General features: G+C 37.5%; 1 protein-coding gene across 1 annotated transcript in view; it reads right to left on the bottom strand.

The window, feature by feature from the left end:
• FRMPD1 (FERM and PDZ domain containing 1) overlaps positions 1-22,234 on the bottom strand; it is a 998,362-nt gene that overhangs the window by 625,210 nt on the left and 350,918 nt on the right. The window lies entirely within an intron of this gene.

Raw genomic sequence — 22,234 nt, 5'->3', positions numbered from 1 at the left:
TAAATCATCTTCTTTTGCACTGCCGAATAGGCCTTTATTACATACGAGTAACCTCAAAATGTTATTGGTACCACAAACCTCAACTCCCAACTCCCAAGATAACAACCTTTTCTCTACTGTATATGTATCTTACTATGGGAATTGAGGATGTACACATATATTAAAATTTATTACATTAGTAACTAGTAACCTTAAATTGGATAATTAGTAATGTAGCATGCAGACATTACTCTAGACGGAGTTATCCTTTTTATTTTCATATATTTGTTTGGAATTAGGATAGTCTACATCTTTGTGTTGGGCAAAATGCTATCCCCTTAAAAGTGAATGTGTACATACAATGGCACAGTTACTACTGCTAGGTGCTGAGGTGGTTTCAGGTAAGCATAAAGAAGCAGTCCAGAGACATGGGCATAAAAGATAACAAGGTACCTCTGCAGAGCCAAATGCCTTCTGAACCCAAAGAACTGTATCTCATAACTGTTGTTGTTAAGAGGAATAAACAGGCATGATATATGACAGCTTTAAAAAGGAACTGCTTTACATTAAGATATACAAAAATAACAAACAAGAAAAGAATCTAAATTCCTACATCAGGTTTACTCTCTCCTCACCCCCACCCCTTACCAGAATACCCTGGCCAGAGCTCATTTATTATGCTGCAAAAGACGACTAAAGAAGTTGCAGTTTCCTTTCTCTAAAATAATACTGTACATAACTTGAAAGGGAAATGAAGATCAATCTGACCATGTAGTTTTTCATCATTTCTTCCCTACATAACATTACCTGATAGATAGCACCTTCTCTTTTCTGTGTCACAGACAAATGGTTGCCAAAGGAGAGTCTCCTATAAAGAAAGGTGCACATGTTCCCCATGACTGTGTCAAATTTAAGTGGACTGCTCTCTGTATATAAGTGTAAGTAGTGTTATATTTACCAAAGGAAACTATGCTGCAGTTCTTGGTACTGACGTTAAGCCTGTGACTAACATACCAAGCTAGTTCTTGCTGGACAATCTGAATATCAGACTGGGATTTGAAAAATGCCACCACTTTACAATTAGCAGCAAACTTGGTTGGCCACAATCCACTGATATTAGGTTTTACATAGAGAAGTCTATATGAAAGAGGAGAGCCCACTGTAAGACAGCATTGCTGATGCTTTTCTGTCTGGAGCAAACACTCTCAATCTTAATGGTATAGGTTCTGTCAGATAGCCAGTTACCTATCCAGCATTGTATTACAAGTTTATCAATAATCCCAGCAAATGGGACAGTGCCAAAGACCTTGGCAAGGTCCAGGTAGGCAGCATGGACTATATGCCCTTACCTGTGGCCCTGGTAACCCTTTCAAAAAATTCAACCAGGTTGAGCAGACATTATTTGGGTATGAGGAAAATGCAATACGTATATTGTTATTTATTAGTTCTGCTGCAATATGTTCCATAGTCTTGTAAATCATACTGGTGGGAAAATAGAGCTATCATATTGACAACACACCCCCTAGAGTTGACCCAGTAGTCAGGGACTTATGGACACATATAGATAGTAGTGTAGCCTTTGACCATCACTTGTCTACAGTGGTGAGGAAATCATTCTATGCTGCACAACTTATAAACAAAGGCATGGCATATAAGTCCAAGGAAGTCATTGTTCCATTGTATTCGCCATTCATCAGAGCTATCATTGAGTACAGTGCCCTTTTGGTATGTATCTAACCAGGCATATAAGGCAATTGGAATGTCCACAGAGGTTTCGCACTAAAAGAATACAGGACATAAGTAAAATGCTCTATGCAGACCGCCTTAAGGCCCTATCCCTGTATTCTGTCTCCTACAGGCTTTTGAGGGGAGATCTATGCCTGGCATACAGGGCATTGTCAGACCCCACTGTGATGGACCTCCTGCATATCCACAAAACAAAATAACCCATTCTAAAGACTGAAATCTTGCCTGTGATATAAATAGAACCTGCTGGAGAGATAGGTATGTATCCCAGAGACTACCACATCTATGGAACAGGCTCCCCATCCTTGTGAAGCAGAGTTCCTCCCTAACCCAATTCAAGTGCAACTTTGACATTTGGATGGGAAACCGGAAATTAATCCCTGGTTTGGTACCTGTGTCTCTGATGGACACAGGCCACCTGTAAATGGTTCATCTCCCAGGCCCATGCTTACACTTATCAAGTGTATCAAAACTTGTCAAAGATTTGGGATGCATGGCTAGGCTTAAAAAGGCCCTTGTGGTTGTTAGCCTAGTAAACACCTATGAACCTATGAACTTATAACTACAATGGTCAGTAGAATGAATGGCATGTCTGAAATAACCACTGGCACTGTCTTGAGGAGAACCCGGATATTAGAGGTATTTAATAGGCTGCCTCTGGATGATTTACTTACAGCATGTACAGACATAAGGCTGAGGCAGGTTCTTCCTACCTAATTGTCCATGCTGGTGTGAATGACGTGAGATGTACTTCCCAGGATTACATGAAAAGAGACATAGAGGAGCTCTCTGATCATGTAGCCCAGGCTGGTATGACCCTGACCTTGAGTAGCATCTTACCCTCACCAAGAATGATACCACAGTATAAAGACAAAATGATCAATTTCAACAATTGGCTAAAGTATTGGTGTCACTCAAAGGGGATCCAGTATCTGTCAGCCTGGGATGACATGCTCGACAAGCCACGTTGCTTCACTAGGGACGGCTTGCACCTGTCACCCCTGGGTTTTCGAATACTGGCAAAGGCTCTTGCCACTCCCATAGTGCCTTTTTTAAGCAAGGCTCAAAAGACAAACCCACCTCCTTAGACAACACAAGGAAAAAGAAACTAAGGGTAATGCTGCTCAATGCCAGAAGTCTAAACCTCAAGATGCATGCACTTGAGGCTCTCCTCAGTATGGAGAATATCGATATCTGTGCAGTAACAGACACCTGGTTCAAGGCTCCCGAGAGCACCCCAGCACTACCAGGTTATACCTCATACCACGCTTTTCGGCCACAAAACTCAGACCAAACCACAAGAGGAGGGGGAGTATCCATATTCATCAAAGATACCCATACCTCCAGGTTAGTGGCACTGCAAGAAGAATCTGAGACCATCCATGTGCAACTAACAGTGGGCAAAACTGCCTTCCAGTTTGTAGCCTGCTACAGACCACCCTCCCAAACTCAAGAACCCCACTCAGCTTTCCAGAAGACACTGGAGAATATGAAGGTCTTTCCAAATACCATTATATTGGGTGACTTCAACTACCCAAACATAGACTGGGAAGACTACTCAAGCCCCAACACCCTCGCCCAACGGTTCCTAGAATTTATAAACTCAAATGCTATGGAACAACTGGTCACCACTCCCACAAGAGGGGAAAACATATTGGACCTGATTATCACCAACATAGGTACTCTATGTTCTATACCTGAGGTATACCCTTCTTTAGTAAAATCTGACCATAAATTAATCACTATGGATGTCCATATCCCATCCACACCCCCAGCAAAGGAAACCATGGTCAAAAACTTCTCGAAAGCAAACTTCACACTTCTCAGAATTGAGATGGAATCCTACAAAGCCCCCGGGCCAGTGGAAATTACGACCCAAACTGCAGAATCCCTTACAAATTCATTCTATGGATACTTACAGGAATGCATAGATTGTGCTATCCCAAACAAAACTAAGACACACTCCTCCAAAGGCAGGAGACCTGTCTGGTGGACCCCAGCCATAAATAGGTTATACAACAGAAGGAGGAAGTTACTACAGGATAGAGCAAAATCCCAAAAAGGGAAGGCAACTCTGATCAGTACTAACAAGAAACTACGATCCCTCATAAAAGCATCCAAGGCTAGCTTCGAAAGAAAAATTGCACAAGACGCTAAAGATAATCATAAGGCCTTCTTTAGTTATGTCAGGAACTTGGATGGAAACTCCCAGATATGCTCTGAGTTAGTGCAAAATGACAAAAAATACACAACCCACAGACATTGCCAACATCCTGGCAGACAGGTTCAGTGAAAACTTCTCCCCCCTTCCCCCCCCCAAACGTGCAAATGACTATCCCAACAAAGTGTAGCCCCCCTGACATCATAGATGCACAGGTGAGAGCTGCCCTCTCCAAAGCAAAAAACACAGCATCTATGGGACTGGACGGTGTCCTGGGCTGTGTTTTACACGAGCTCCAAGAAGAACTGAACCCTCACTTAAAATCACTGTTCAGTCTCAGCCTTACAACAGGATATGTACCCAAAGAATGGCATACAGCAACAGTGGTCCCACTCCATAAAGGTGGTGCCATAATGGACCCCGGTAAATACCCCCCTATAAGCCTGACTAGTCTGGTCTGCAAAGCTATGGAGCATATCATCATGGAACTCATAAACAAAGACATTGGGAACCTCCAAACACTGGATCCTACCCAATTCGGCTTTGTTAAGGGCAGATCTTGCCTCTTGAACCTGGTCGACTTCTTTGAAACAGTCACCAAGGCCATAGATGAAGGGAAGGTAGTCCACACAGCTACCTTGACCTCGCAAAAGCCTTCGACACAATACCCCACTCGGGCATCATAAACGAGCTCACCAGCTTAAATATCAACCCCTATGTCACAAGATGGGTTGCAAACTGGCTTAGGGATAGAACTCACATGGTCAGAATTGCAGGTGCCATGTCAGACTCTAAACCAGTTACAAGTGGCGTCCCACAAGGCTCAGTCCTGGGACCTCTCTTGTTCGGTATATATTTCTGTGAGGTACAGGCTAACACAGGAGGACTTTGGCTGACCAAGTTCACAGATGACTGCAAACTGGGGGCCATAATCGACTCGCCGACTGACACAAGCATCCTCCAAAATGGTCTCACAGAGACGGATAACTGGTGCCAGAGCCATGGCCTGAAGCTAAATGCCAAAAAGTGCATAGTCATCCCCTTTGGGAAAAACAAAGTGCCCACAAATTACCACATCGGTGGTAATCCATTAAATACGGAAGAAGTAATTAGGGATCTGGGGACCCAAATAAATAGTAATCTTTCCTTTAACAATCACATTGCCAAAGTGGTTAGAAGGACCTTCTATATAGCCCACCTTATCATGAAAGGGTTCACATCTAGATCAACAGAGGTCATTGTGCCCCTCTACTCATCACTCATCAGGCCCATAATTGAATACAATGCCCCATTTGGGATGTACCTTACCCAACACCTGCAACAACTAGAAAGACCCCAAAAGTACCTCACCAAGAGGATTAAGGGACTCAAGCAGATGCCCTATACAGTTAGACTAAAGAAACTCCAGCTCTACTCAGTTGCTTACCGCCTACTCAGAGGCGATCTGTGCCTGATGTATAAAGCCATATCCAACCCAGAATTAATGGACATGCTCCACCTCAGGAAATTCAAATCCCTTAGAGCTACACGCTCCAGTGACTTAAACCTCAGCACAGAAATAAATAGGACATGCTGGAGAGACAGATTCATATCCCAGAGGCTCCCCTCACTCTGAAACAAAATCCCAATCCATGTTAGGCAGAGCCCCTCAATGACCCTCTTCAAGAAGAATCTTGACAATTGGATGAGAGACCGTAGATTTACCCCTGGGATCTCCTTTGTGTCACTGCTAGACAGGGGCACTTTAAACTAACCTTAAATGGGCTATCTTCTGTGACCTACTATACTGGGGCACAGTCATCTAATCTAAAAGGGTGGCGAAAGCCAAACACACTCTGGCTAGGCTTGTAAATGCCCTAGGGCAGATAGCCTAGTATCTACCTATGAACCTATGAACTTATGCCAGGATTCCATGGCATGAATGCTCTCTGGGATGCTAAGAACATATAGTAATATCATAAACTGCAATAATATTACAACCTTTGGATTACCATCTGGTAACATAAATCCAGTAGCTCTGATATGAGTACTGAGCTTAGACATCAGATCTAGGTTCTCTTAAGAAAATCTAGTCCTTGGTCTCTAGAATTGGCAGGATCTTGTCAATGTGCTGCACAGAGAAAGTTCTACATCTTTTTTTTCTCGTTCATATATCTCAGCCACCTGCTAGACTTTCAGGCCACCTAGACTTGCCATATTAATCATCAGGACTTGTTTCTTCTAATAAGTAGGATTATGGGTATTCACAGAGGATAAGAATATAGTGCAGCAGTATTAATTAACAAGGATATTTGATGACATTTCACAGTTTTTTTCTGCATCTTACATCATGGTTTTGACAGGTCAAAATAGATTTCTTACTTAGACTTTTCTAAGTGATTATCACCACTCTTTAGGCCCAAGCTCAGTAATTCTATGCTTTTTTTTAACTGTACATAGTATTATGACTGATTATCTAGAAATTTTAAGTACACATCGTACAAGAAACAATCTGCAACTGAATGTGATTAAAACAAATAATGAAGAGCTCATTTGGCATGTATTAAAACTTCCATAGATGCCATTTTATAAAAATAATGCTGGCTGTAATTCTATTTCAAGCAACATTAAAGTTAGTGTTTTGTTGAATGTGAGAAAAACATTAAAAAATAGAGCGCCACAATGCAACATTGTTGTCAGACCAGCATTGTGGCTAGATAGGTGTCACAAAGTCTGTGAGAAGCCAAGTTACCCATAGAAAAGGTCATTAATCCTGACTTATTAAAGGAGTAGGAACTTCTTAATGACATCAGCTTGGATTACATGACACTATTTGAAAAGTACAGAGGCTCTAAGATAAATACAGTAGTATCTGAATTCAATTAGCTCAGTAAGGAGTTAAAATAAGGGCTTTGGATAATGTGTAGAATGCTAAACTTCAGACTTTAAAAGGAAAAATTGTTAATGAAGACTCTTTAGAGAACAAATAAGAAGAAATTTGAAAGATATTTTACACAGTATTTCAAAGACCAAACAAAGTCCTTCTGATACAGTTTGATAATTTAAGTATAATTCCCAAGGTAATGAAGATGTCCAATCCTAAATCAATGGGAAAGCTGCCATTTTTTTTAGAGCAGCTAATCAACAGCCGGGTCCCCAGAGATCATCCTTGCAAAGAAGAAACAAAGACTTAACTTATGTCCGTGTCAAATGAACCAGCACTGAAAAACACAACATGGAACTAACCAAAACAAGAGCAGCACATTCAAAAGGTGAAGTATGCATTCTCAGGTTCAGCAACAATAGTACAGTATGGGCAAACCTCAGTACAAATAATGCAAGAGACAATGCTTTTACTAAGCTGAGGTCCATCAGCAGTTCAACAAAATGCAATAACAAATATTGATAATGCATCTCTTAGAATATTTAATTGATCCTGTTATGATCTTTACAAAACATTTGCATTAAAAGAGTGCCTGTCTTTAATACCATTTAAGTGAGTTAATGTTGTAAAAATGATAGCCCCTCCAGTGGTGTAACGAGATAAAGTCCTATCTATGGTCCAGCCAACTCGGGTTTGATTAGTGGCTCGGGTGACTGAAGAAATGGCAGGGAGGGGATGGGAGTGGCTATTCTGGGTGGGAGGGTGCTAACTGATAGGTTCCCTAAGAGGAGGCATGGTCCAAAGAGGGCAGTTGCCCTTGCATGTATTCAATGTGCATGGGGGGTAGGAGAAAAGGAATGGGTAGGGCATAAAAGAAACCCTCCCAGACAGAAGCACAGACAAGCTGAGCCCCCAGGATGCCCCAAGGATCCACAACCAGCCCAGCAATACTGTAAAAAGTCCGGGGTGGGATAGCTGGTAGTCCCAGCATAGACATGAGGCACTGGGGGCCGAGCTGTTAAAACATGAGGTCTAAGGGGACCCGAAATAAATATTACAGAAGTGATTACAGCACTGGGCAACTATGCCAGAAAGCTGAAACTTAAAGTTAGTAAAGATGATATGAGTATCATAACCTGATTTTAATAACAGTATGGAGTATAATTTATTTAAGAAATTAGCTATTGTAATCTGCCACTACATTTCACAATCGCATCATTTGAAATTCCTGTGAATTTGAAGTCAGGATCTTCCTTTTGAAGCCTCTAATGAAATATTTTGTAATTTCATTAAAATGGAATGAGAAGCTTTGTTGTGTTTACAAAACAATCCTGGTGTAATAATAGTTAATGACACATGATAAGGACAGTGGTTTATTTAATTAATTTATTTATTTAACATTCCTTTATTGGGAAAGTCCGACTTGGACCAAAGCCAATTTTCAATGGAGGCTCAGAGAGAAACACTCCAGTCATTTTGTGATGTGGGAGGAAACTGAAGCACCCGGAGGAAACCCACACAAACACAGGGAGGGTATGCAGACTCTCGCACAGAAGGGACCCCAGCCAAGCATCGAACCAGAGAATCTCTTGCTGTGAGGCGACAACGAAAGCACTGCATCTGTCATAATGGATATCAATACCTACATACATATATATATATATATATATATATATATAAATTAACAGCTTACTATCAGACTAGGAATTATTACTTTATCACTATAGAATATTTAAACAATGCTTTTAAGCAGACTGATTATACTTTAAAGGGGCTTGTTATTGATGAGTTTCTTCAGCCGGACTTGATATCCTGCTGTAAATAAGCCTAAGTTATGTGTATTTCTGGATTAGCAAAAGTGCATGAAAAAAGCTCTGACTAACCTCTGAGGCCAGGTTTAGTGGCCAGAGGTTTGAAAGCTGAGCCCCTGGCCACATTAATTGAACAGAAGCTTAAAGTAGTAGTGGACAGTCATCCTTCATTTATTCAAGAATCAACAGATTTTGTCAAGGAAACCAGGGTCATTAGCATTAATGATAGTGGCTTAATATTTAAGATGTGTTTTCAATTTATACAATGATACCTCAAGAAGGAGGCATATAACATAATTTCAAAGAAAAAGAATATCGGAGAGTTGGGCTTATTGTTTGTGTAGGTCCTGATCTGATTTTCACATTTTCCATTTTTTTTGTGTTACAAGTTTGTCTACAAAACCAGCTGAATAATTATGGGCAGAAATATGGTCTCTAATTTTGTAATATCCACTTGGAGGAAATAATATATGTGCATAATCATGCTTCCTGGTGCAACATTATTTAATATTTGCGTATTGATTATATTTCTGTTATATTTTAGGGAAATTAAATGCTTAAAGAGTCTGTGTACTATGCAAACATTGCTGTCACATTTCTTTGGTTTCTCCTAAATCATGAGAGAAATAGAAATAATGTTACATTTTAGGCATGTGTGTTTATATGGATCAAATGGATATAAATGAGTTCTCTATTGTATATGAAAGATGATACTAGTAATGGCACCTCCATTTCTCTAGTATCTAAAACACTGTAAAAGAGCAGGGTATTAGAGAAACAACATGATTTAGAACCACAAAGTAAATGTTTAATATAATGATGGAAACCTCTTGGCACCTCAGCCATTATTTATGACTTTACAGTATGGTAGAAAAAGATCAGATAAGGCTGATTAAAATTATTCAGGATGTAAAAGTAACAAAATGAGCTGGAAAACAAAATGTCCATTCGTGTTTTAACTAAAAATTCTGAGAGATGTTATAGAATAAGATTAGAAGTACAGAAGATGATCTGGTTAAACAGAAATTAATAAAATTAGATAGAACAACATCTGATTATGGAGCTTATTAAGCATTTCCATGGTGACAACAGATATACAATGAAGAGAAGCAGAAAATTATTGGGGGGGGGGGCTCTGCAGTACAGCCTCACAGGTTGGGTAAGGGAGACACTGAATAGATCAAAGTACAGAGAGTAAATGGAATCCCAGGGAAAAGGAAAATAAAGATTGTATTACTAACAAAAAACAGGGCTTTTTGAATTTTCAACCCCGACCAAGTCTAAAAGGTTTTATAGCAATCAAGGTATATGAACTAAAAATACAGTAAAATTTAACAGATAAATTCCTTTGCTTCTCTTCCATCTGAAACTGACTTATATTCCTAAGAACTATGTAATATAAACAGTTGTACAAATGTTCTCATGAATGTATCTGGAATTGATCTATATGAGACCTAACTGCCTGTGTTAAGCTATGTTTTTTAATTTATTTCTGTTGCTGCTACTAAACTACACCAGCTAAATAATGTTTTAGATGTTTTTAAAAAAATAAAGCCTACAACCTATTTAAAGAATGGTCCATAATTCTCAAATTGTGAATTTTTAAATTGCATTGAACAACAAAACAGCACTGTCTGTTCTTTTTATTCATGTTAGTTATCAGTATGTTAATGTCCATTTCCCCTCTTATCTTAATAATACACTGAGAAGTTTGTAAGACTGGTAGAATAATAATGTGGATGTTTTCTTTAAAGGATAATTGGATAATAGAATATGCAATATAACCTCACCAAACAAGAATAGAAGATTCTTATGAATCTTGACAACAACAAAGAATTAGTTTTTAATCCCGCAGACAGAGGAAACAATTTAGGAATTCTTAATGAGTCTCAGTGTATAGAGATGTGTGGAAAGATTTAAGTGATGCAAATTCATGCAAGGTTGTCTATAAGAGTCAATCTTGTAAATGAGTACTTAAGGAATTACTGGAAATGGGCTATCATCCAAAGTTTTTTAAATAAGGTTTAAACATGCTGATATCATACCAGTGTTTTACTGTATATCAAAGATATAAAAGATATATGTATAACCCCCTGGAAGACTTATGATTGTTGGATGCCAAAGTTATATGGGCATTGTTGTCCATGTTATATGTGATTATTTGTATGACTATGTAATAAAATGTGATTCATATGTTCTGATTTATTAAAGAAAATAGTAAAAAAATGATTCAGTCAGGACATGTGTCAGATATTTTATTTATTATTTTGACATTTGATTGCTGGGAAAATCCAACCGAGTAAGTGTCCATTTTCAGCAGAAGCCTGGGAAGAAAAGCTCCAATGTATTTAAAAAAACATTGTAAGCACAATAATTTTACAATCTTTGAAAATAATACAAAAAACATCTACAGTTTAAATAATTATACCAATCTAGACATAATTTGAGAACATTGGTTGGGAATAGATACAACTTATATGACAATGATTTAATATTTAGAGAACTTTTAGCCACTTTATAGAGAAAGTAAAGGGAATTGTAATATGAAGTGAGAAAACAGGGTTATGCCACATTTAGAAAGAGTCAGGGGAGAGAGCTAGATTGAATTAAGGAAACGAGTGAAGAAGGGAGAGTAAGGAGGTATAAGGTATGAATAGGTACTTGTTCATATTTAAGCATATAGTTTATCCTGCATTTAAGCAGAATATTAGTCTTTTCTGAAGCAAAAGCAAATACCGAAGGGCTCTGGATGACTAAGTTTACTGGAGATTGTAAGCTAGGAGCAGGTCATTGAATCCCCAAATGACTTAGCCATCCTGCAGGAAGGTTTGTCCCAAATAAATAGACTGCTGTCAAAATCATGAACTGAAACTAAATACCAAAAATGCATTATTGTATCCTTTGGGAAGTCATCTATCCCTTGGAAGTACCATTTTAACAATATGCTCCTAAGAGTTGACCCAATTGTTTGGGATTTGGAAACCTCGTGTGGACAGTGACCTAACCTTTGACTAACATGTGTCCATTGTTGTAAGAAAGTCCTTCTAGATTGCACACCTTATAAACAAAGGGTTTATGTCTAAATCTAAGGATGTCATTGCCCCCTTTTACTCAGCCCTCATTAGGCCAGTCATTGAATATAATCTGTCCAGATACATGCAACAACTGGAATGCCTACTGAGATCCCTTACTAAAAGGATTCAAGGCCTAAGCATGTCCTTTGTGGACTAACTCAGGGCTCTGTCACTATACTCGGTATCCTACAGACTGCTAAGAGGTGACCTGTGTCTGGCATACAAAGCATCCTCCTTGGTAGGAGACTTAGTTCTGGCTATGTGATAGAACAGAATAACTGCTTTTTTGTAATGAAATATTTCAACAGATTTCTGGTACTGCAATAGATGTGCATGTATTTGTGCAAATATGTTCATGGTACATTTTGAAAGAGGTTATATTTATGACCATGAGTTTTTTGGCGAGGATGCTAAACAGTTTTTAAGATTATGGATTGCTTCCTTTTTTGTGCAAAGGTGTACCTATTTATCTGAAAATGTCATTACTTGGATAAACAAAAATGGGTTCTGAATGAAGGCCATTTAAAAGATTCAGAAATCAAAGATTTTTTTATGTATAAAAATGGAAGGGAAATCAGGAAAGAGAATAGGGTTGTACATTTACAGGAAACCAAGTTCCACTTTAAATGTTGTCCATGGAAAAGTTTTCATCCCTGTTAGATTAGGGATTTCCATTTTAAAATAGCTACTAGATATTAGACAGGCTAAAGGGTAAAATAAACTGTGCTTCATTTATGCATAAAAGACAGTTAAGCAGAAAGGAAAATAGCCTTGTTGAACAAGCATGGCAGACTGTTTATTAAAGAGAAAAGATGAGCATAAAGTGTGCAGACAGAATGTTCCTTAATGAAGCACAGAAAAAGCCTGAGACCTAGGTTAAAGAAAAGTAAATAAGAAAATGTACTAGACTAAAGCAATATAATATGCTGTGTTCAGAATAGCAGGGCAGTTAAGGTTAGTAAGTTTGTTCAACCTGTTACTTCAGAGAAGATGACAAACACTCAAGCCTGAGTAGAAAACAGGTCATCTAGAGACTATGTTAGTTTATGTTGTTCATGACAATCAGAATAATGTGCAGAACTGTTTATCAGTACTGTTAATGGAGACAGTATTCAGATATTGTGAACATCTAATAAAGCCTTATTAAATGACCTACAGTGTTTGGAGAATTCATTCTGAATGCACAAGACTTGGTCCATAGGGCAGAGACTGACACCTATTCAGCACAAGCTTGGGTAATTAAGATTTCGCTTCTTAGTCTAATTGTATACAGTGTTTCCAGCTAATTACAGTATAGGACAGTAATATCAAATATTACAATCCCCTTGATATTCTCACAACGCTGCCCTTTGGTAAGATACTTACAGTAAGGAAAAAATGTAATGAAATGGTACATTTTGTTATGGAGGTTCAGATTATGGCATAGCTGAAGTTTAGTTAAGAAGGCTTATAGCAAAATAAATAAAAACAAGTACTTATACACAAGAAAGCAGTGAGGTATGGATATCTGTAATGTTAACAAAACAAAGAATAATGATGACCAGATGTTTGTTGTTACACAGTATGGTACCCTACATAACAAGTGTGTCAGTATAGCAAAATAGTTGTGGCATTTTTTATTTAATGATGAACAAATACCTTGTTGTATATAAAGGTTCTTAATGTTTTCATACAGTAGAGACAGAAACATTTCTGACTATTAGTTCTGAATTAGTTTGTTTGACCTGGGGAAACATTAAAATCATTACAAATGAATCACAAGGGTGCTTACAAGCACTCTTGTTCAATGCACAATATTTGCACAATTACTTTTCATAAAATCAATGGGATTGCATTTGAAAGAAAAGAGAAAAATATTTTTTATTCAAAAAAATGTAGTGCATGGACTTAAATGTCATTCTGCCTTGGCATATGTGGGGAAAACTAGTAGGACCTTAAACATAGGATTATATGAGCACAGATGTTATTAAAAATAATAAAACACTCCATCTGAACATTTCAGACTTCCTCATAACACTGATGATAACATTTTAGAAATTATTCTGCTGGAAGAGACTTTTGGCAAAAGTAGGGATGACAATAATGATGTTAAAAGTATCACGTTACAATGAGGGATATACACAGACACACATACATTTATGCATATATATATAGCTTCCCTACACAATCTCAATGAGAAAATCCTTGAGCTTCTGTAGCTAGCAAAAACAAAATATGAATGGCATGAAGATTATTGCTTTTCTCAAAAGGAAATCATTGCCAGTCTGATTAGCATTGGCAATGATTCAGTTTTTAGGTAGATTTTTCCTTTCTTAGAGTTGGTGCTACCTCAGAGTTGATATCTATAAGTTTGGGGGTATGGGGGCTTACCCCCTACAAAAAACAAGAAAAAAGAAGTTGTTCACCATTTTAGTTTTCATTTTTTTTCTGTTGAAGTATAAGCTTTCAGGAAGTCAATGTTTCATAGTAAAACCCATCTCTCTCTCTCTCTATATATATATATATATATGTATATATATATATATATATATATATATATATATATATATATATATATATGTATATATATATATATATATATATATGTGTGTGTGTGTGTGTGTGTGTGTGTGTGTGTGTGCAAAAATTGGACAGCTTTCATACTGTTTAGCACTTTCATCTTGACTTAAGACAAGACTTCATTACAATGTTTAGCATAAACTAGACTAGTTGAATTTAAACATTCAAAACCAACCATGTGACAGAATGCTATCAATAAAACACTATTAAAGTAACTCAATAAATAAATACCATATTAACATTTAAAACTTCTTATTTTCTCTACCCATATCTAAAGTACTAAAACAGTGCACATCATTACACTGCAGCATTATCTCTTAGGCTGCTTAACTATAGGACATGTCTAATATGTCGCCCTAGCTGTGCTTGGATTATAAGTAATTCTATATATATATATATATTTTTTTTGCAACTTGGCTACTAAAAATGAATGGTTTATGAGTGACATGCAGTGATAAGTTGATAATTGTAAAGTTCAGTTGCTGTTAATATCCTTGCCTGAGAATGCATGTCTACTGCTGTAATCTAAATTCTTCAATGAGTTACTGCTACGGCATATTGAAACCACTCTTCTGGACAGCACTAGCAGTGCAAATTACCCCAAATGCATTAGACTGGGTTCCTTGTCAGCTACTAACCCTTCTGCTGTACAAATTCTATGTCAGAAAGAGCTACCCCCAGTCTCCTAAGTATTTACTGGTATGACTTGTATATTGTTACTATAATTGTCTGGTACAAAATGTAACTACCTAATCTGTCTGCTAAGATACTTAACCTCTCACTATATTTTTTGTCTGCAGCTAAATTCTAACAGTTTGACAATGCTCATCACATTCTCTCTTCCACTCCTATTAGGAGACACTCCCATATCTGACCTCTCCTTCACTTGCGGTCGTACCAAGGTGTCCCAAGGCAAAGCTGACCACAGGGAATAGCCATCTCTGTTGGTGGAAGCCTGAACCATCTACCCAGGAATCTGGCCATAAATAGTGAATGTATTTGATAACTAGTCAGTCCTACTAATTTTAGTCTGTAACTTTAGTCTCTGTCCCTCGGTCTCCAATGACATAGCTTTACTGTACATCACCCCTCACTTCCCCAGGATCTCTCAACCCAATATCACCCTCCATTCCTCTTAATTCTCAATCCCTCCTGTCATTTAGCAGGAACATCTCTCTGTTACCTTACGTAGGGAACCATAATAGAAAGCCTTTTGTTGAAATCTAACATAGTGTCCTTAAAGTACTACCCTTTTACTTCTTCCATCTTACCTTTCTAATCCTGATGACTATCTCAGTCATAAACTTTCTTATTGTCTCTTTCTCTCTATATCCAGATACTTGTTTCCTCTCTCCTATGACAACTTTTTTTCTCTCAAAGAGCTATATCTTAACCCTTCCTTCTCTCTGTAAAATAAGTTATTTCTTCTAAACAGTGACTCCAGCTTAACCCTTCCTTTTCCCTAAAATACAACAACTATTTTCTCTTACAAAAAAGAAAACTACAAATTAAGCCTTCATTTTCTCTTTCTAAAATTGGTTCTTCTTCTTAACAGTAATCCCAACTTACACCTCCCTTTTCACTAAAAAAGTACAACTTATCCCTTACATCCTCTCTCCTCTACCTTTCTTTCATTACTATATCTATCGCAGGTTACCTTACTGATTATTTTTCTTCTTCCAGAACTGCTTAGGGGCCATGACCTGCCCACTCCATTCACCCTTCAGGCTCACTCCACTCCACTACCCTACCCCCATTCCCAGCCACCCCTTCTTCAATTACATTTATACCTATAGACCCCACCCACTTAACCAATTATACCCCAGGCCCCTACCAATTAGCATTATCAGCCAAACAGGCACTAATTCACCCTACAAAACAACATCACTACTTTAAACAGAATATCTCCACCTTCTACTGCAAATTATATCACCTTACACACAAACAAACCTCTACACATTTATTGTACCACCTAACACACTCACTAACCTCTACACATACATTTTAGTCACCCGCACCCAAAAATCAAACTCATTCTATATAATTACTTCAAACTATCCAAATAAAATGGTTCACCTTAAAAAAAAACTCACATATAACATTCCTCCAAACCATCACTAGTTCTATGCTACTATTCTTATACTTCCTCAGTTCATACCATACTCTACTGCAATACAATATTCCTCCTCCATGCCAGACCCCACCACCTACATACCCAAACATATCAATCAACTATACTACAGCCCTATCCCTTTTCTCTACCATACACAGACATTCACCTTTACAAAGTCTATCCCCTAAGAAACACTTCCCATACCTCTCAAAAGTTAGAAAAACTACTAGATAAACTTGTTAAACACTACTTACACTTACGTAACCAGCTAGGCCAATCTGGAGACACAGACCTTAATCCTGGACCCACTGAAACACCCACCATAGTTAATAGCTCAATTACAAACACCCCAGGAATCCCACAGAAAAACAAGACCCCGTTACTCCTCCATAACATGAATGACAGAAGCATTACTAATAAAGTTCATGACCTGCATGCCCTACTCTCTTTATACTCTCCAGCTATACTAGTAATAATCGAAACTTGGGTAAAACCCAGTATTAACAATGAAATAACCCCTGGTTACAATATTCTAGTAAAAGACAGGAAATCTAGAAAGGGAGGAGGATTAGCTATCTTATTTTTAAAAAATCACATAATTCTAGACTACTTAGACATAAATATTCCTGAATTTGACAACACAGAACTTATCTTTGCCAAATTAAAAAATAATCCCCCAAAATATATTAATATTATTGGTGGTTCTATCCCACCAGGAGACAACATCCCCACCCTGGAAAATATACTACTATGAGTCTCCAACTTACTCCCACAAAAAACAGTTCTGATGGGAGACTTCAATACCGAATTAACTGCTCCTCAGAAAGTCCATCTTACAATATAAACCTCCATGGGTTTACTCAACTCATACCTCCCCTACAAGGACTGATAGATATTCCAAAAGACCGTCAATTCTTGACTCGATTTTGGATAGCAACCCATCTCAGGCATCTCAATCAGGTTGTCTACCAGACAGTCTAAATGACCATCAGCCAACCTTTATTCTTAGGACCTGGACTCACCAAGTCATCCAGCCCACCTTCCACTTAATCAGAAACAAAAAAATTCAACTTAAATAGCTTTATCACTGCTCTAAATAGTTGTAACTTGGAATCTCTCACACAGTAACCTCTTAAAGATGCAGTAAACAATTTTATTTATTTTATTTATTTTACATTTGTTGACCAGGATAGTCTGACTGGATGCATGTCCATTTTCAGTGGAGGCCAGGGGAGAAAAGCTCCATGGAATAACAAATCATCATAACATGTCACATATTGCAAATAACAAATAAATATATTATTTACAGAGATTAGATGGGCAGACAATACAAATTACATATAGAATATTTTCAGTGATTAGAAGAGCAAACATTATAAAAAATTGTCAGGTAATGTTATTCAGCGAGAGAATCGGATAAAATTACATAGTAGGCTACCTAGCAGATTTACACATTCCAGAGACAGGTTAACCAGGCTTGATACAGTGACAAAGCCAGTTTGTTCCCAGGTGGTGTTTGAGCCTAGTTTTGCACTGAGCAAGTGAAGAGAGTAAGGTAATATCAGCTATTAGAGAGTTCCATGATCTACGTACAGAATTTATGAAGAGTGAGTCACCAGCTGAGTTATTAGTTTTACATATCTGAATAAGGAGTCTGTTGGAGGAGCGCAGCGGTCTAGGATTATTATAGTGGGTGACAAGATCTTTAAGTGCAGGGGTATTGCTAGGGTTATATATGATTTTATGGGCCACAACCAATTGGTTATATAGTATTAGACTGGGTAATTCAAGCCATCCAAGCCGGATTAGATTGATGCAGTGATGTGTCCTAAAAGGCAGCCCTGTAGCAAACCTGGCAATTTGGTTATAACCGATTGAGAGTTTGTTCATGACAGTCTTGTTAACATTAGAGAGAAGAGGGGATGCATACAGAAGAGTAGACATAAGGTGAGAAAATTCACCATCCCTGTCTCAACAACAACCAACAATTCTGATAATATTGCAACCCAGTTTAATAAATTCTTCACAGAAACTGTCCAACCCCAAGCAAACTCTCAAAGCTTTGTCAGTAACCCTTTCCCTCTTTCTCCACAAAACAGCAGCAACTCCCAAGATTCTACAGCCCACTTCAACTTACACCCAAGTGGTTTACTATTAGATTTTCGAAGTGAACACCGTCGGCTGTATTGTTGTCGAACACGGAAATTCGAAAATGGTAATATCGAACACCAAAAGCCAACCTAGGAATGGTTTTAACATGGGTCGAGATAGGTGTTCAGTGTTATTGCCGAACTACAAACCCCTCCCCTATCTCGACCCATGTTAAAACCCATTCCTATGTTGGCTTTTGGTGTTTGATATTACCGTTTTCGAACTTCTGTGTTCGACAACACTACAGTCGACGGAGTTCGCTTTGAAAATCTAATACTAAACCACCCAAATATCTGTTATAACTATAAAAAACTACTTCAGAAACTTAAACCAACAGCCCTAGCCACTGACAACCTTCCAGCAGAATTTCTACAAAGTGTAGATGAAGTAATAGTCTACCTAGTAGCCATACTCATAAACCATTCAATATCTGAAAGCCAGGTACCCATAACATGGAAGGCCTCCCACATTCTACCACTGCATAAGGAAGGGAATTTCAGAGAACTCACTAATTATTGCCCAGTTGTCATTCTGTCTCCTTTTTCCAAAATACTAGAAAAAGTTGTGCACACTCAACTAATGGACTATCTTCTCACACACAGACTCCTATCAAACACCCAACATGGCTTCCGTCCCTTCCACAGCACCACCACAGCAGTACTATCCTTTACTAACACAGTCAACCATCATAGAAACAATGAAGAATTTGTATCAGCCATATTTTTAGACTGATCCAAGGTCTTCGACATGGTCAATCACAATAAACTCATCAATATTCTCTCCACTCTAAAGCTCAGCAGTTCCGCTATCACATGGTTTGAAAGCTACCTAATAGGATGACTGCAAGCCATCCATTGGCAACACCAACTCTTCCTTATTCTGCCAGTCTCCTTAGGGGTTCAAGCAAGGCTCAATCCTTGGACCACTGCTATTCTCTCTTTTCACTAACCACCTCAGGACCTATGCACCACAAGCCTCTTAGTACAATATGCTGATGACTCCATCCTAATATGTGCTGCCCCCACAATTGAAGACTTCCATACCAAAACCCAAGATTTCTTTCTGTCAGTAGAAACCAGGCTCACTAACTCCTAGCTGATTCTAAATCCCAACAAAACTGAGCTTTTTTTTTTTGTCCAACTAAATTCCCCTCATCTTCCCAGTCCTTTAATTTCTTCTCCAGGAACAAAACTATGATCATCCCAAGCACTCACACTAAACTGCTTGGGGTTGAAATTGACAACTTAAAATTCAATATTCACATAGCCGATACCATCAAAAAGGTTCACAAGAAAATAGGTCTCCTATATAGAAATAAACAACTTCCTACAAACAACACAAAAGCTATCATAGTCCACACACATTTCCTATCAACCCTCCTATATGCCTCCCCAGTATTAACCAACCTGGACCTAAACCAACTGGAATCTTGCTATAATAAAATAGCAAGATTTTCCTCTGGAGCTTTACATAGCTTAAGTGGCTTGAATTCCCACACCTTCTACACTTTAATCAAATAATCTTTGCCCACAAAATTCTCCACCAACCCAATAAAAACCCTTCTCTCCAAAAACTCATTCAACCATACACCACAGCTCGATCTCTTCGCTCCAGCAACCAACACCTTCTAGATACCACCAAAGCCAACATCTCAGCTGGGAAATCTCGCTTCTCCAGCTATATTCCTAAAATATAGAATAAACTGCTAACACCAATAGCTTCTACCAGCTCTACCTCACAATTCAAAAATTTCTCAAATCACACCTATTGGACACCTGACTTTGCTCTTGTTACTCCCCTGGTTAGGCCCTCCTGATTTCCAAAACAATCCACTACTATTTTTATCCTATATAACAGCAAGTAGTAACTTTATCTATTAATAGTATAACTCTTTTATCATTTCAATCGCATTTGTAGCAACTACATCTGTATGTGTATAACCCTCTCGATCATTTCAACTGCAACTTCATCATTATGATCTATAATGTATGTCTTCAATCTTCTGTACTTTCTCCAACCTAAACGGTAACCTGTATGTTTGTTAAACTGCCGAAATGTCTTTATCTGGTACTTTATGTATGCCAGTATATGTTAACAATATCCTTGTATCTGGAGCTTTCCTCTCCGGGCCTTCGCTGAAAAAGGATCTGTGTCCATTCGGACTTTCCCGGTAAACAAATGTAAAATAAAATAAATAAATAAATGATAAATAAATAATTAAGTTAAGTTGGAATGATACTACCAGTTGTTCTGTATCTGATATTTATAAAAGGAATAGTTTCAGTAACATATCTACATTTTTCTAGTTGTCACCCTTCTTCTCTTAAATGGAACATAGTTAAGGGGCAAATTGTTAGGATTTCTACAGGCAAGCAGTTGATTCCCCTAGGAGTATGTTTATAGAATGAGGAATTAATGACTTAGTGGATAGTATGGTTCTAGAAGGGTATAAAGTCAAAATACTAAGTTCAAGCCTATTTTAAAAATACAGTGAAAAATTAAATATCAATAATTCTAGACAATGTAAAAATAATGCTTTTGTACTAACATACTCTTTAGATTCAAAAGTATTAAAATGATTGCTAAAATTGGAAAATTATTTTAAGAAATGGTTCAAATGGTAAGGAAAACTCCATGTTTTTATTAACAAAAGAAGTTTTGGTTTGAAAGCATTGCTTGAAAAACATACATAGATCATTCCATGTGTGTTAGAAGTGGCACTTTTCTATTTAAGTACTGTAGTTATTGTCATTTTTTTAAAGTTTGTCATACATTGAAGATGAGCCTTCATAAAGTACATATATATGGGGAAAAAGGGTATTATACTTGCAAATCTGAATTTGTAGTATAACTGGCATAGTGTATGTCATGTATAAATTTTTACACTGGAAAATCTTCAGAGGTTGTGTACAAGACTTTATAAACACCTTTATAAAATTAGGAGTCATGAAACTTGAAATGCATTAGCAAAATATAGTTTAACATGCACTACCTTAAAAACTGAATTCTGTGTTACTAATGAAGTTAAGGATGAAACCCTTGGAGGTGATCCTGACAAATTATTAGAATGTAAGGAACTTGATTGGCAACACGGGATACTTGCTGATATATCTCCATGGTTGAATGATAGCAGTTGGAAAACACTGGAACCACCACAATGCTTAAAATCAAACAATTCTTATTTAATTGAGTAAAAACAAGCGCTTTCACGCACAATAATCGTGCGCTTCATCAGGTTACAAAATTTAAGACTTAAAACATTCCTTATATACAAAAAGTCAAAATATTAACAAACAATCAAACAAGCAATTTAGGTCAAATCATTGGGTCAGCTTATTAGCTAGATAGGAAATACTGCCCATAAAAGGTAGAGCAGGAAACCATCAAAATGTTAACAAACAGTCAATCAAGCAATTTAGTCAAATTATTAAGACAGCTTGTTATCTAGATAGGAAATACTGCCCATAAAAGGTAGAACAGGAAACCATACTAATAAATCCATTTTCATTCTAAGTGTGTTATATGTATAAGGAAACTTTAAAGGTTATATTTAAAGTCTATTGACAAGATCTATTTTCCTAAATGTAACTACTTATCGTAACTATTGTAAACTAATAATATTAAAGTAAGATAAATGCTATATATGTCAACAATGTATCTTCTATTTGGATATGTATAAGGAAATCTAACAACCATTTATAAAGCAGATAGGCAAGTAGAAGAGAAAAAGGAAAAAAACAAGTGAAAGACAGAAGAGAAAAGGAAAGAAAAATAAAA

This window comes from Protopterus annectens, chromosome 17.part0 (genome assembly GCF_019279795.1).
Source record: "Protopterus annectens isolate FY-2018-M chromosome 17.part0, PAN1.0, whole genome shotgun sequence".
NCBI lineage: Eukaryota > Metazoa > Chordata > Ceratodontiformes > Protopteridae > Protopterus > Protopterus annectens.
The sequence above is the reverse complement of the archived record's forward strand: the minus strand, read 5'-3'. Positions and strand labels throughout refer to the sequence as shown.